A 16,407-nucleotide genomic window follows, 5' to 3' on the forward strand; every position below is an offset into this window, starting at 1 on the left:
GGCTAGGAAGGGATTGTGAAGGGATAATCCTTTAGAACTCAGCTGATGAGGAATTTCTTCTGTCAGAGTGTGGGTAATGTGGACCTCATTGGTGCAGAGGACTGTAGAGGCCAAGTCATTGAGTGTATTTAAGACAAAGATAGATAGGTTCTTAAAGACCAAAAGAACTACGCATGCTGTAAATCAGGAGCAAAAACAAAGTTGCTGGAAAAGCTCAGCAGGTCTGGTAACATCTGTGAAGGAGAAAAAGGAGTTAAGGTTTCGGGTCCGGTGACCCTTCCTCAGAACTGAGTTCTGAGGATGGGTCACCAGACCCAAAATGTTAGCATAGATAGGTTCTTGATTGGTAAGGCGATCAAAGGTTACAAGGACAAGACAGGAGAATGGGTTTGAGAAACGTATCAGCCACGAAGGATAGAGCAGATGCGATGGGCTGAATGGCGTCATTCTACTTCCAAATCTCATAGACTTATGGCCTATGACTCAAGTTTGCAGATGAACTGGAACTGAGAGATTTTGTATTTAGATGGAGCTGTGGTTGGCAACAAAAAGTTGCTTTGTGTGTGGACCAGTGACCAATTATCGATGACGAAGGCCTTTTGCCTTCCAACAACCATGTTGCCTCACTGTTGGTTCTCAAAAAATTTCAAAGACTCACAACCTGCTGAGAGAAGAAACTCCTCTCATCCCAATCTTAAATTGGTGCCCCTTTATGCTGAGGCTATGCCTTCCGCTCCAAGACTCTTCCATGAGGGAAACAGCCTCTCAGCATTTACTCTATGACTTAATCTTTTGTGAGGTACCTTGTTGAACACCTTCTGGAAGTCCAAACATACAACACATTTACTGTTTTCCCTCTATTCACTTTAGCTGTGAATTCCTGAAAAATTCTCATAAATTAGTTAGACACAATTTCCTTTTCATGAAGCCATGCTGACTTTGCTAGATTAGATGATGATTTTTCAAGCTTGCAGCTATCAGTACTTTAAATAATTGATTACAATATTTTCCAACAATAGATGTTAGACTAAATGGTCTTTAGTTACCTGCTTTTTGCCTCCCTTCCTTTTTGAATTGGGTGTCACATTGGCAGTTTTCCTATCCGTGGTAGTCCCCCAGAGTCCAAGTATTTTTTGAAAAATCACAGCTAATACATCCACAATTTCTAACTACTTCTTTTAGGATCCTCAGGTACAAGTCATCAGAATAAGTGGACTTGTGTGCCTTTAGCCACATTAATTTGTCTAATATTTCTTCTCTAATAATGTTGATTTTACTTAATTCCTCCCCTGTATTGAGAGCTGGTCAGTCCCCAGGGCCTGATAAATCCACACCCCAGAGCACTTTATGAACAAAAACAGAAGTTGCTGGAAAAGCTCGGCAGGTCTAGCAGCATATGCGAAGTAAAAGTCAGAGTTAACGTTTCGAGTCTGGTGACTATTCCTCAGAACCGGACTCAAAACATTAACTCTAATTTTTTTTCTTCACAGATGCTGCTAGACCTGCTGAGCTTTTCCAGCAACTTCTGTTCTTGTTCCTGATTTACAGCATTCGCAATTCTTTTGGTTTTAGGAAGTGGGCCTATAAATACTAGATACATTGATGGTACTCTTACAAAATTCTATAGCGTCTGGAACAGTTCCTACGGATTGGCAGGTGGCAAACATAACCCCACTATCTAAAAGAAAGGGAGAGAAAAAAAGCGTATTACAGACCAGTTAGCTGAATATCAGTAATGGGGAAAATATTTAGAGTCTAGATAGTCCTAGTCTAGGAGTTTAATGCAGACAAGTGTGAGGTGATGCACTTTGGTAGGAGTAACCAGAAGGCAAAGTACAGGGCTAATGGTAAGATTCTTAGTAGTGTAGATGAGCAGAGAGATCTCGGTGTCCATGTACACAGATCCTTGAAAGTTGCCACCCAGGTTGACAGGGCTGTTAAGAAGGCATACCGTGTTTTAGCTTTTATTAATAGAGGGATCGAGTTCCGGAACCAAGAGGTTATGGTGAAGCTGTACAAAACGCTGGTGCGGCCGCACTTGGAGTATTGCATACAGTTCTGGTCACCGCATTATAAGAAGAATGTGGCAGCTTTGGAAAGGGTGCAGAGGAGATTTACTAGGATGTTGCCTGGTATGGAGGGAAGGTCTTACGAGGAAAGGCTGAGGGACTTGAGGCTGTTTTCATTAGAGAGAAGAAGGTTGAGAGGTGACTTATTGAAACATATAAAATAATCGGATGGTTAGATAGGGTGGATAGGGAGAGCCTTTTTCCTAGGATGGTGACGGCGAGCATGAGGGGGCATAGCTTTAAATTGAGGGGTGAAAGATATCGGACAGATGTCGGAGGTAGTTTCTTTACTCAGAGAGTAGTAAGGGAATGGAACGCTTTGCCTGCAACGGTAGTAGATTCGCTAACTTTAGGCACATTTAAGTCGTCATTGGATAAGCATATGGACGTACATGGAATAGTGTAGGTTAGATGGGCTTGAGATCGGTATGACAGGTCGACACAACATCGAGGGCCAAAGGGCCTGTACTGTGCTGTAATGTTCTATGTTCTATGTTCTAGCCTAGTGTAAAAGACCCGATAACCGAGCATTTTGAAATCATTTGGGATGAAGCAAAGCCAGCATGGATTTATGAAAGGCAAATTCTGCTCAACAAATCTACTGGAGTTCTGAATGAATGTAATTAAAAGATTAGGTTAGAGAGAACCAGTAGATGTAGTCTATTTGAATTTTCAGAAACTTCTGATAAGGTTACTCATGAATAATTATTGGGCAGAATTGAAGCACATGCGATAGTGGGTAATTTTATAGCTATGATTCAAGAACAAGTTGACAGACAGGAAACAGAAAATGGGAATAAATGAGACTTTTTCCAAGTGGCAGGCAGTTGACTAGTGAGGTACTGCAAGGATCAGTGAAGAAGTAACTTTGCCACTAAAAGGACTGTGTAGTGGTCATGCTTACCAACACTGTCATGGACACAAGCATTTGCAGCTGAGCGTGAGGTCAAGTGCACGTTTCTGTCTTGTTGGTTCCCTCACCATCTACCACAGACCCAGTCTAGCAGCTATATCCTTTAGGATCCAACCAGCTCAATCAGTAGTGCTGCTGATGAGCCACTCTTGGAGAGCTACCTTGTTCTTAGTATATTCTGCTGTCTTACCATCCTCAGCGCTTCTCCCAAGCTGTGGTCAACATGGAAAAGTACTGATTTTTCAGTCAATGAGTTGATACTATGTGGTAATCAGCAGGAGATTTCCTTTCCTCTGTTTGACCTAGTGCTGTGAGACTTCAGGGTTTTGGAGACAATATTGAGACTCCTCAGGCAACTATTTCCTGACTGTATATCACTGTACTGCTACCTCTGCTGGGTCTGTTGTCTCGGTGGGACAGGACATACCCAGGTATAGTGATGATGGTGGCTGGGATGTTATCTGTAATCTACGATTCCATGAATATAACTGTGTTAAACTGTTGTTTGACTGGTCTGTGAGACACTCTCCCAAATATGGAACTAGTCTCCTAGATATTAACAATGAGGACTACGTAAAGTGATAGGACTCCATTTGCCATTGTAGATTCTGGTGTCTTAGTTGATGCCAGGTGGTCAATCCAATTTCTTTCCTTTCTTTAGACTTTGTAGTATTTGATGCAAATACATGGCCTTTCTCAACAATTTCAGAAGGCAGTTAAGAGTCACCCACATTGCTGTGGGTATGGAGTCATATGTAGGCCAGACCAGGTAAGAATGGCAGTTTCCTTTTTCATACTTGCCTCACTATCTGACAGCTGTAGATGTGTAGATTGCTTGCCTGATAGCCATTTACAGACATCAGTGAAACAGGTTGTTTGACAGTCAACACTTGTTTCATGTAAATGATGTTCCATCGTGTATTTACTGATGTTTCACGGACATTATTAAACTTTCAACTCCATATTGAATTCATATTCCACCATCTGCCATGGTAGGATCTGAACCTAGGATTTGAGCCTAGAACATTATCTGAGTTCTGGATTACTAGTTCAGCAACAATATCACTAAGCCATCACCTCCCCTTGTGTAATTTATTTAATAAACTTGTGTTCTTGTATTACAAAATATTGGCAACCTCATGTGAATATGTTCAGACATTATCACTATAGCTATCTGGAAAAGTAAAACATAATCTATCAACTCAGGTTGCAATCTGGGATCCGATTTCGCTAGTATTACCACTAGCATTACAACACCCAATAACACTCCCTTTCATGATTTACTGGTTATTCTTTGTGTCTAATTCTTGTTTAGTCTTTATGTACCTGTTTATCAAGGTTTGTCACCTTGTAAATCCTTTGATTAATCTACATCTGCAGATTCATGCAATTTCCTGATTATTCTCAAATGACTCATTTTGAATTATATTCTCATTATTCTTGTCTACGAGCCATCAATCTGGGTGATGGAACACCATTATGGCTGAGTGGTTAGCACTGTGGTCTCGCAGCACCAGGGGCCCGGGTTCAATTCCTCCCTCGAGTGACTGTCTGGAGTTTGCATGTGCTCCCTGTGTCTGCATGGGTTTCCTCCAGGTACTGCAGTTTCGTCCCGCAGTCTAAATATGTGCATGTTAGGTCGATTGGCTATGCTAAATTGCCCACAGTGCCCAGGGATGTGCAGGCTAAGTGGATTAGGCATGGGAAATGCAGAGTTATAGGGATAGGATAGGGGAGCTGGGTCAGGGTGTGATGCCCTTTGGAGGGTCAGTGTGGACTTGATGGGCCAAATGGCCTGTTTCCACACTCTAGGGATTCTATGAAATTATTTATTTTAAACTGTATATTATTGTTGTGCTTCGCTTTATTGACTTAAATATGGCAACTTTCTGGATGCAGAAATTGCTGCTGTATCACCTGAACTTACAATATACCAAATAAAAGATTGTCACTTCTTTCCTGACAAGTCTGAGTTTATAATTAGGGAGAGAATTTGGCTATGGCTTCCTCACAATCTGATTCAGAGGAGGTCAACAGGACCTGAGATAGAGTATTGTAAATTTTAGCCAGCTCTACATCTGGCGTACTGGTCGTGCTTGGTGATGTAGATCTTGATTGCTGATCCCATTTCATATCAGAATGGCAAAATACTGGCAATTGAGGCATAAATTCAGAAACTGATGACTGCTGAACCTTCACTTCAGAAAAATATGAGGTGCCAGCAGACCCACACAATGAACATGTATTTTCCTTTGTCTCATCACACCACGTTACAGTTTTTGCCAGAGGTGCCTTTTGTTCCGCCCCAGTACTTCCTGGCCTTATTGACAGAGAATCCATGATTGAGGGAAGTTGAGATGTGGAACCTTTGGCTGATTGTAGGTGACATGGAGTTTCTGTGACTAATGGCGGTGGAGATGGAGAATATGTAAGTGACCGTAGTCGACTTTGACATTTATTCACTTTCATTGCTGCAGTTGCAAAGTTTAAGCTTTGCTCTTCTAGCAAAGATTTCGATTCTTTCTTACTGGTTACCAACAATGGAAGCTGATGATCCCTGACAGATGACCGTTGAAATGGACAATTATTGGCTGACGTTCCTTCACTATCTGAGTCAGAGGAGGTCATCAGCATCTCAGACAAAGACTTGTGAATTTTGCCCAGCTCCAGCTCTGATGAACTGCTCGTATCTGGCGATGACGGTCTTGATGGTTCCTCCCGTTTCACTTCAGTACAGCAGGCTATTGGCAATGAAGGCAGAAATTTAGGAATCGAAGGCTGTTCTGCTTCCTTGTTAGAATGGAATGATGTATGAAGAAAGTTGCATGGTGGAGATTTATTTTGTTCTGTCTCACTGTGGCATGTTACTGCATGATCCATATTTGCCAAAAACAGCTTTGAGTCTGTTTGGATTGTTCCTGGCCTTGCAGTCGGCGAAACTTTCAGTGGTGACACTGGAGTTGGAGACTCTTTGTTTGATGGCAATGGGCAAGGAGCATGCATGATTGATTGCAGCTGATGGGGAGAGCACAAGATCATCTGCAGTAAACAGACAAATTCTCTGAGTTTTGGGATTAGGGCTGAAGAGTCAACAGGTGAGTCAGCTGTAGCTGACAGTTGATAGGGACAGGTTGTGTCTGGCCAAGGTCTGGGACTCTTACTATCTGACTGCTGTGGAAGACTAGGCTGCCCGACTGACAGCTCTTTACGAGGAGACTTGCTGTCTGCCTTACGTGATTGGGCAGATTTCCTGATCCTTAGCTGTTTATGGCTTGACTTACTGTCTGACATCTGTGGATGAGTCAATTGCCTGACTGTCAGCTGTTTTTGGGGTGTTTCAGTATCTGACAGCCATACACGGGCAGGTCGCCTGCTCGACAGCCGATCATGGATAATCTCATTGTCTGATTTCCCACGGGAAGATTGCCTGACTGACATTGTTTCATCTGAAAGCTGACTGCCTGATGCCACTTTATGGAGAAGTTCATAAGGTAACGGCAGTTCACTAGGAGAATCGGTGATTAGTGGTTGTTTATGGGAAGAGTCAGTATACATTAAGTTTTCTTCAGGAGAGGCGGCAACTAACAGCTGCTCATGAGGAGAATCAACAGTTGACAGCAGTTCTTGGGGAGATTGCTTAACTGATAGCTGTTCATTGGGAGGGTTGGCAATTAATGGCTGTTGGTGGAGAGAATCCTCATTAGACAGTTGCAGATGGGAAGGTTTTCTGGTTATCAACCCTTCATCGTGACGGTCATGCACCTGGTGAAATGCAGAGTCAGTGACTGATAGCCTTTTATGAGTAAAGTGTGGCAGCCTTTTATGTGGAGAGTCACTGACTAATGGCTGTTTTTGGGGAGAGTCACTGGCTAATGTCCGCTCTTGTGGAGAGTCGCTGACTAATGGCTGTTTTTGGGGAGAGTCACTGGCTAATGTCCGCTCTTGTGGAGAGTCGCTGACTAATGGCTGTTTTTGGGGAGAGTCACTGGCTAATGTCTGCTCTTGTGGAGAGTCACTGACTAATGGCCAATCTCGTTGAAAGTCACTGAGGAATGGTGGTTCTTGTGGAGAGTCACTGATTAATGGCCAATCTCGTCGAAAGTCACTGGGTAATAGTAGTTCTTGTGGAGAATCACTGACTAATGGCCAATCTCGATGAAAGTCACTGAGTAATGGTAGTTCTTGTGGAGTGTCACTGACTAATGTCTCTTGTCGGAAAGTATCAATGACTCTCAGCTGTACATGAGGAGGGTTGGAAACTGAAGGCAATTCACGGGAAAAATCAGCATCGGCCAGTTTCACACCAGGAGAGGTGGTGTATAACGGCTGTTCATGTGGATAGTCTGCACCTGATTGGAATTCATGAATAAAGTAAGTTTGTTGTTCCTGGGGAGAGTCAACGACTGATAGCAGTTCATCGGGAAAGGCAATGGCTGGTAGTTGTTTATAGGCAGAGTTAGCAGCTGAAATTGGTTTACTGATGTTTTCGGAGACTGACAGCGTAGAGGGAGTGTCCTTGACTGACAGTGATAAAGGAGGACTATCCGAGGCCGACTCTTCATAATGGATATTTGAAACACTCTGTGGTGCATCAGGATTGCCTATTGAATCTGCACCAGCAGAAACTTCTGAGGACATTGCTTCTGATTGGCGTCTGCCGTTAATATCTGGTGATAAAGTTACAGTGGAGACATCTGCATTCATTGGTGTCATAAGGTTTTTGGCTTTCTCTGGTAGAGATGGAGAGAGTGTGATCCAATTCATTTTAAGTGGAGAGCCTGATGATGTCAATCCCCTTATGGAAGGAAAATTTGCTAATCTGTATGGCGGATGAAATGTGTCACTGTCAGTCACTTCAGCCTCCACATCGGAAGTTGTTATTGGCAGTAGAGCCAAAGATGCTGCCATTTGTCCAAGGCCGCCCTCAAAAGCGTTGTGCATCAGTGTGGAAGGCTGGGAACTTTGAGTGTGTGTAGTTTTCATGCCAATCGAGTTAGTATCGTTCACTCTACGGGAAAAACAGCATTCTGTTGAATAGAAAAGAAAAGCCAGCAGAATTTGTACCAGTGAGGAATGACACTTGAGACCTGTCCAGTCTATAAAATGGCAACCTTATAGAAATATATGCAAGAATATAGGCCAGAAAGATACCCGGCTTAATGCCATTATCAGAACATAGAACATAGAACAATACAGCGCAGAACAGACTCTTCGGCCCTCGATGTTGTGCCGATCTGTGAGCTAATCTAAGCCCACCCCCCTACACTATCCCATCATCATCCATTTGCTTATCCAAGGACTGTTTAAATACCCCTAATGTCATGTAAAAGGTCATGTAAAACTTCCAGCAGCCACAGAACCCATAATACAAAAAAATCTGTCCCTTCAGGAAAAGAAACAAAGCGAGCAGTTCTAACAGCCAAGCTAATATATTGACCTAATTACCAGTCGTCATGTCATGCATAGAGATAATGCGAACTGCAGATGCTGGAGCACCCAAGATTATAAAGTGTGGAGCTGGATGAACAAAGCTGGCCAAGCAGCATCTTAGGAGCACAAAAGCTGACATTTCGGGCCTAGACCCTTCATCAGAAAAGCTTTTGTGCTCCTAAGATGCTGCTTGGCCTGCTGTGTTCATCCAGCTCCACACTTTGTCATGTCATGCATGATCTCAATAAAATTAATACAAAACAGTTCCCAGCCTGAGCATCAGCCATGGTTCTATCATCCAGTTTAAGCAGACAACATCATTTTGGTTCCAACCTGGACCATTATGTGTTTACTGATCTAAGTTGGCTTATGATCCAGAATGCCTCAACTCTGAAACTCTTAACCTTTTTTTCAACTTTCGGCAGCCTCTCCTCCTTGGATCATCTGTATTAACTCTTCACATCTACAACTTTTGCAGATCACTGCACCTGTCTAATTTTGACTTCTTGAGCATTCTTGATTTTAACACTATGCCATTGATGGCCTTGTTTACAGTTGACTATTTGTTTGCACTGACAAAAACAGTTTTAAGTGTACAGTAGGCACACTTGCCAGCACTTAGGGCATTTCAATGTTGTTACATTTCAGGTGTTCAACCAAGTACTTTTTAAATGTTGTGAAGCTTCCCACTTCAACTATCCTCCCAGGCTGTGCATTTCAGATTTCCACCACTCTGGGTGAAAGTAATTTCCTCAAATCTCCTCTGAGCATCCTGTCTTTAACCCACTTATTATGCTCACTTGTTATTATTTAACAGATAAAGACTACTAACCCAGATGCCGTCTTAACTACCCTATTAACCTATCCTGCCACCTTCATGGATCTATGGATAGCACCCTAAATCCTTCTGACCCTCTGAGCTTCCTAGTTTCTGCCGTTGATTGAGTACTCTGTTGTCTTGTTACTTAGAATTATAGAGTCCTGCAGCATGGAAACAGACCCTTTGGTCCAACTCATCCATACCGAACAAATATCCCATTTGCCAGCATTTGGCCCAAATCCCTTTAAACCTTACCTATCATGAACCTTTTCAAATGTCTTTTAATTGTTGTAACTGTACCGACTGCTACCATTTCCCCTGACAGCTGTTCCATATGCACACCACCCTCTCTGTGACAACGTTGCTCCTCTCTTTCAATCTCAGCTTAAAACTATGTCTCCTAGTTTTGAACTCCACACCCTAGGACAAAGAACTTGTTTATTTAGCCTATCCATGACCTTAATGATTTTATAAACCTCTACAAGATCACACTACAGTCTGTGATGCTTCAGGGGATAAAAGCCCCACCCAGGCACAGTGGCTCAGTGGTTAGCAGTGTTTCCTCACAGCACCAGGGACCCAGGTTCTGTTCCACCCTCAGGCGACTGTCTGTGTGGAGTTTGCACAGTTCTCCTCGTGTCTGCGTGGGCTTCCTCCAGATGCTCATGTTTTCTCCAGCAGTCCAAAGATGGGTAGGTGGATTGGCTATGCTACATTGCCTAGAGATGTTTAGGTTAGGTGGGTTAGACATGGAACATGCAGGTTAGAGGAATGGGGCTGGGTGGGATGCTCTTAAGAGGGGCAGTGTGGACTTGTTGGGCCAAATGGCCTGTTTCCACACCGTCGCGATGCTGTGATTATTCAGCCTTTCCCTATAGCTCAAACCTTCCAGTCCCGACAACATCCTTGTAAATCCTTCCTGCAGCCTCTCAATTTTAGTAAAACCCTTCCTATAGGAGGGACACCAGAAGTGTATGTAGTATTCCAAAGGTGGCCTCACCAATGTCCTGTATAGCCACGACATGACATCTCAATTCATTTAGTCACTAATATGATCAATAAAGGCAAGCTTGCTAAGTGCCTTCTTCACCATCCTGTCTATCTTAGACTCCACTTTCAAGGAACTGTGAACCTGCACCCCAAGGTCTTTTTGTTCGGCAGCACTCCTTGAGGCCTTACCATTAATTCTATAAGTTCTTCCCTGGTTTGCCTTACCAAAATTCAGCACCACACATTTATCTAAACTAAACTCCATTTGCCAATCCTTGGCCCATCTGATCAAGGTCCTGTTGTACTCTGAGATAATCTTCTTCCCTGTCTACTACACCGCCAATTTTGGGGTTAACTGCAAACTTACCAACCATACCTCCTATGTTCACATCCAAATCATTTATATAAATTACAAAAAGTAGGGCTCCAACCCTGATCCTTGTGGCTCACCACTGGTCACAGGTTTCTAGCCCGAAAAACAACCCTCCAACACCACCCTCTGTCTCCTACCTTCAAAACAATCTTGTATCCAATTGATTATATCCCCCTGGATTCCATGTGATGTAACCTTACTAACCAGTCTACCACACAGAACAAATCTCCCCTTCCCCCACCGCATCCCAAAACCAGCCCAGTTCGTCTCCTCCCCTCACTGCATCACACAACCAGCCCAGCTCGTCCCCTCCCCCCACTGCATCCCAAAACCAGCCCAGCCTGTCTCTGCCTCCCTAACCTGCTCTTCCTCCCACCCATCCCTTCCTCCCACCTCAAGCCGCACCTCCATTTCCTATCTACTAACCTCATCCCACCTCCTTGACCTGTCCGTCTTCCCTGGACTGTGCTATCCCCTCCCTGCCTCCCTGCCTATACTCTCCTCTCCACCTGTCGTCTTTTCTCTCCATCTTCGGTCCGCCTCCCCCTCTCTCCCTATTTATTCCAGAACCCTCTCCCCATCCCCCTCTCTGATGAAGGGTCTAGGCCCGAAACGTCAGCTTTTGTGCTCCTGAGATGCTGCTTGACCTGCTGTGCTCATCCAGCTTCACACTTTGTTATCTTGGATTCTCCAGCATCTGCAGTTCCCATTATCTCTACCACACAGAACCTGGCTTGTTTACTCTCATATTCTATTTTTTCCCTTTTTCTTCAGAATATTCTCTAATGGCTTCCCTACCCACTGATGTCAGACTCACTGGTCTATAATTCCCTGGCTTATCTCTATCACCTTCTTGTAAAGTGGAACACATTAGCTGTGCTCCAGTCCTCAGGAGTCTCCCCTTTAGCCAGAGAGCAATTAAAAATTTGTGTTGGAGCCCTTGTAATTTTCTCCATCATCTACAGCGTCCTGGGATACAACTCACCTAGACATGGAGTTTGTCCACTTTTAAGCCCACCAAAATCTCAATCTCTCAGAATGTCATAGTTTGTTTTCCTCAATTCTGTATCTACATTCTCCTTCTCGATGAGAAGACAGATGTGAAGTACTTTTGTTTTACCACTATCCCGGTGTCCTCCACCTCGACAAACATTTCACCTTGATCCCTAAATTAGGGGATCCCTACATCTTCCTCTGGTTACTCTCTTCCCTTTGATAAACTCATAGAATATCTTGGGATTCTCCCTAATCTTACCCACCGATTCTACCTGCCCCCTCTCTGCTCTCTTATTTGTTTTCTTAATTTCTCCACGCAGTTTTTACTCGTATACGTCTATACTGAATAATCAGAGACACCCAGGTTTCTCTGGGCTACTTCCTCCTACGTTTCACCCTGAAGGGAACATGTTGGGACTGTAGTGTCACATTTCTATTTTGAACAAATACCCTTCTTCCCAAAAACTATTTTCTATGTAGATTCACCAAGAAGTAACCCATCCCAGCCTACTTTAGCCTGATCATGCCTTCTTTGAATAAAATCTGCCTTCTCACAATCTAAACTCTTTCTTGGTAGGCAACCTTTTTCCCTTTCCATAACAAAATTAAAACACAAAGTGCTGTGATCACAATCATAAAATGTCCTCTCGCTGCCATCTCAAACATCTAGCTTCATTGGTCCAACACTGCACTGTTTTGTGTTGGACTTTCTGCTGATATAAAAAGCTCTCCTGTATACATCTCAAGTAGTCTACCTTTTCTAAATACCCTTTACACTATGACTATCGATTTAACAAAAACAGAAGTTGTGTGAAAAGCTCAGCACGTCTGGCAGCATTTGTGAAGAAAAAGATCAGAGTTAATGTTTCGGATCTGGTGACCCTTCCTCAGAACTCAGGAACGGTCACTGGACCCGAAATGTTAACTCTGATTTTTCTTCATAGATGCTGCCAGAACAGCTGAGTTTTTCCAGCAACTTTTGTTTTTGCTCCTGATTTACTGTTCTTTTGGTTTTTATTGACTATCCAATTAACAATGGGAAGTTAAAGTTCTCCAATGGAATTATCCTATGATTGTTTATACACACCTCAGCAAAATGGTCTACATCTCCACTATTGCCCACTGACAGTTTGAATTTCTTTAATACATTCCTACTGGCTTGACTGCTCCCTTTTTATTCCAAGTATCTATCCACAAAGATAAACAAATGTGAGGCTGGATGAACACAGCAGGCCAAGCAGCATCTCAGGAGCACAAAAGCTGACGTTTCGGGCCTAGACCCTTCATCAGAGGAGCCCTCTGATGAAGGGTCTAGGCCCGAAACGTCAGCTTTTGTGCTCCTGAGATGCTGCTTGGCCTGCTGTGTTCATCCAGCCTCACATTTGATTATCTTGGAATTCTCCAGCATCTGCAGTTCCCATTATCTCTATCTATCCACAAAGTCTTGTTTGAAGACTCGTCCAAGAAATCATCCCTCCTTACTGCAGTAACTGACTCCTTATTTAATAACCCAACACCTGCACTTCTGTTACACACTCCCCTGTCCTGGCTGAAGATCCTAAAACCTGGAATGTTAAATTGCAAGTCTTGCTTCATCCTCAACTGCATCTCTAAGATGACTGCAATATCTTTTGTTCACTTTTCTTAATAGTTCTTTATGTGAATTAGCATCAGGTTTAGTTGTTAACCTTCCTGTGAGGTGACTTGACATTTTTACTTCATTAACAGTGCTCTATAAATGCAAATTTTTACTGAACAATCTTGTTGGTCTTGTTGCCCAAGCAAACCATCATCCATGTCCTAACAACTACTTATAGTTTGTGCAGAAATCTCTGTCATAATTCATAAACTTCAGCAGTTCTTTGAGTATAAGATTTGGGGGTGTCATGTTGTAGTTGTATAGGATGTTGGTGAGGTCTCTGCTGGAGTACTGTGTGCAGTTCTGGTCATCCCAGTTATAAGAAGGATATTATTGAGCTGGAGAGGGTTAGAAGTGATGTACCAGGGTGTTGCTGGGTATGGAAAGTTTGAGTTATAAAAAAGGCTGGATAGGCTAGAACATTTTTCACTGGAGCATACAAAGTTTATATGTGGCCTCGTGGAGATTTATAAAATCTTGAGGGGTATAGATATTCCCAAGTTTACTATGGAAAGCGAGGGAAGAGCTTGCTGCCCCAATGGCAATGATTTTTGTGTCCTCACTATCCACTGAAGTAGTACGAGAAGACTGGAGGATGGCAAATATCATTCCCTTGTGCAAGAAAGGGAATTGGCATAATCCTGGGAATTACAGACCAGCCAGTCTTAGTTCTGTTGTGGGCAAATTATTGGAGAAGATTCTGAGAGATAGTGTTTATGATTACTTGAAAAGCCGCAGTTTAATTAGAAGTAGTCAGCTTGGCTTTGTGAGGAGCAGGTCATGTCTGTCAAGCCTTACTGAATTCTTTGAGGATGTGACAAAACACATTGATGAAGGTCGAGCAGTGGATGTGGTGTACATGGATTTTTGCAAGGCATTTGATAAGGTTCCCTATGGTAGGCTCATTCAGAAAATAAGGAGGTGTGGGATTCAGGGAAATTTGGCTCTCTGCATACAAAACTGGCGGTCCGATAGAAGACAGAGGGTGGTGGTAGATGGAAATTATTCAGCCTGGAGCTTGGTGACCAGTGGTATTCACAGGGATCTGTTTGGGACCTCTGTTCATTGTGACCTTTATAAATGACTTGGATGAGGAAGTGGAAGGGTGGATTAATAAGTTTGCCGATGACACAGAAGTTGGTGGAGTTGTGGATTGTATGGAGGGGCTGTTGTAGGTTGCAGCAGGACATTGACAAGATGCAGAGCTGGACAAAGAAGTGGCAGATGGAATTCAACCCAGAAAAGTGTGAAGTGATTCATTTTGAAAGGTTGAATTTGAATGCATAATACAGGGTTAATGGCACGATTCTTGACAATGGTGGAGGAACAGAAGGATTTTGGGTTCCACGTCCATAGATCCATCAAAGTTGCCACCCAAGTTGATAGGGCTGTTAAGAAGGTGTATAATGTGTTGGCTTTCATTAGCAGGGGATTGAGTTTAAGAGCCATGAGGTTATGCAGCAATGTGTATAAAACCCTCATTAGACCACACTTGGAATATTGTGTTCAGTTCTGGTCACCTCATTACAGGAAGGATGTGGGAGTTTAAGAGAAAGTGCAGAGGAGATTTAGCAGGATGCTGCCTGGACTCGAGGGCAGGTCTTGTGAGGAAAGGTTGGGGGAACTAGAGTTTTTCTCATTGGACTAAAGAAGTATGAGAGATGACTTGATAGAGGTATACAAGATGATGAGGCATAGATAGAGTGGATAGCTGGAGACTTTTTCCCAGAGTGGAAATGACTATCATGAGGAGGCATAATTTTAAGGTGATTGGAGGAAAGTACAGGGGAAACATCAGAGGTAAGTTGTTTACACAGGGAGTGGTGGATGCGTGGAATGCGCTGCCGGCAGTGATCGTGGAGTCAGATATTTTAGAGACTTTTAAACGAGTCTTGGATTGGCACATGGATGATAGTAAAATGAAGAGTATGCAGGTTAGTTGATCTTAGAGTTGGATAATAGATTGGCACAATGTTGTGGGCCAAAGGGCCTGAATTGTGCTGTACTGTTCGATGTTCTATCCGCAATATGTAGGTCCTCCACCAACCTGGCCCGGCATTATACAGCAAACCCCCCATCATCAAGGTCCAAGGGGAGGCCTTGACGAAAGTTGACCACGTCCAGTACCTCATGAGCTTCCTGTTGGCCAAAGCAGCTATTGATGAAGAAATTCAGCAGCGCCTCTATGTGCTAGCACAGCCTTTGGCCACCTTAGGAATGGGTTTTCGAGGACAGCAATATCAGATGCAGCACCAAGAGCATGGTTTACAGAGCTGTGGCAGCTCCCGCCTTCCTATATGGCTCTAAGATGTGGACTGTCTACAGCAGACACCTGAAGGTGCAGGAGCAGTACCACCAATGCTTTCTGTGCAAGATCCTGTGAGTCTGCCAGGAAGAAAGATGCACCAACACCAGCATCATTGACCAGGCCAACATCCCCAGCATTGAGGCACTGATCGGCTGCGATGGGCTGTACATGTTTCCACATGACCGATGTGAGACACCCCCCACCCCATCCCACCAACCATGTGCTCTACTCTCAGCTCCAACACGGTAGGTGAGCCCCATGGGACAGAGAAGGCTCTTCAGTGATATCCTCGCAGCCTCACTGGCAAAGTGCAACATTCCCACAGACATTTGGGAATCACTGGCCCAAGACCATTCAAAGCGAAGGAGGAGAATTGGGAAGGCATTGAGCACCTTGAGACTTGCCATCGGGAAAAAAAGCCGAAGCCAGGCGATAACAGTGTTAGAAGAGTGCTGCCACACCAATGCCACATCAATGCCCCACCCACCTCTTCCCGTGACCACCTTCTGCTCCAAGTGGAACAGACCCTGCAGAATCTGCTTAGGTCTCTTCCAACAACTATGGATTCACCCTCAGTGGAAGAATCATCCTCGTCTGTGAGGAGCCACCAATGATGATGATCACATGCAACAAGAGCTGGACACTATCCAGACTTGGGCTGACAGGTGGCAAATGACATTCGCGCCACACGAATGCCAGACTATAGCCTTCACCAATAAGAGACAATCTATCCACTGCCCCATCATTGAATCCCCTCACTATCAACACCCGGGGGGTTATCATTGATAAGAAACTCATCCGGACTCACCACATAAACACAGTGGCTATAAGAACAGGCCAGAAGCTGGGAATACTGGGGTGAGTAACTC

This window comes from Stegostoma tigrinum, chromosome 6 (genome assembly GCF_030684315.1).
Source record: "Stegostoma tigrinum isolate sSteTig4 chromosome 6, sSteTig4.hap1, whole genome shotgun sequence".
Classification (NCBI taxonomy): Eukaryota; Metazoa; Chordata; class Chondrichthyes; order Orectolobiformes; family Stegostomatidae; genus Stegostoma; species Stegostoma tigrinum.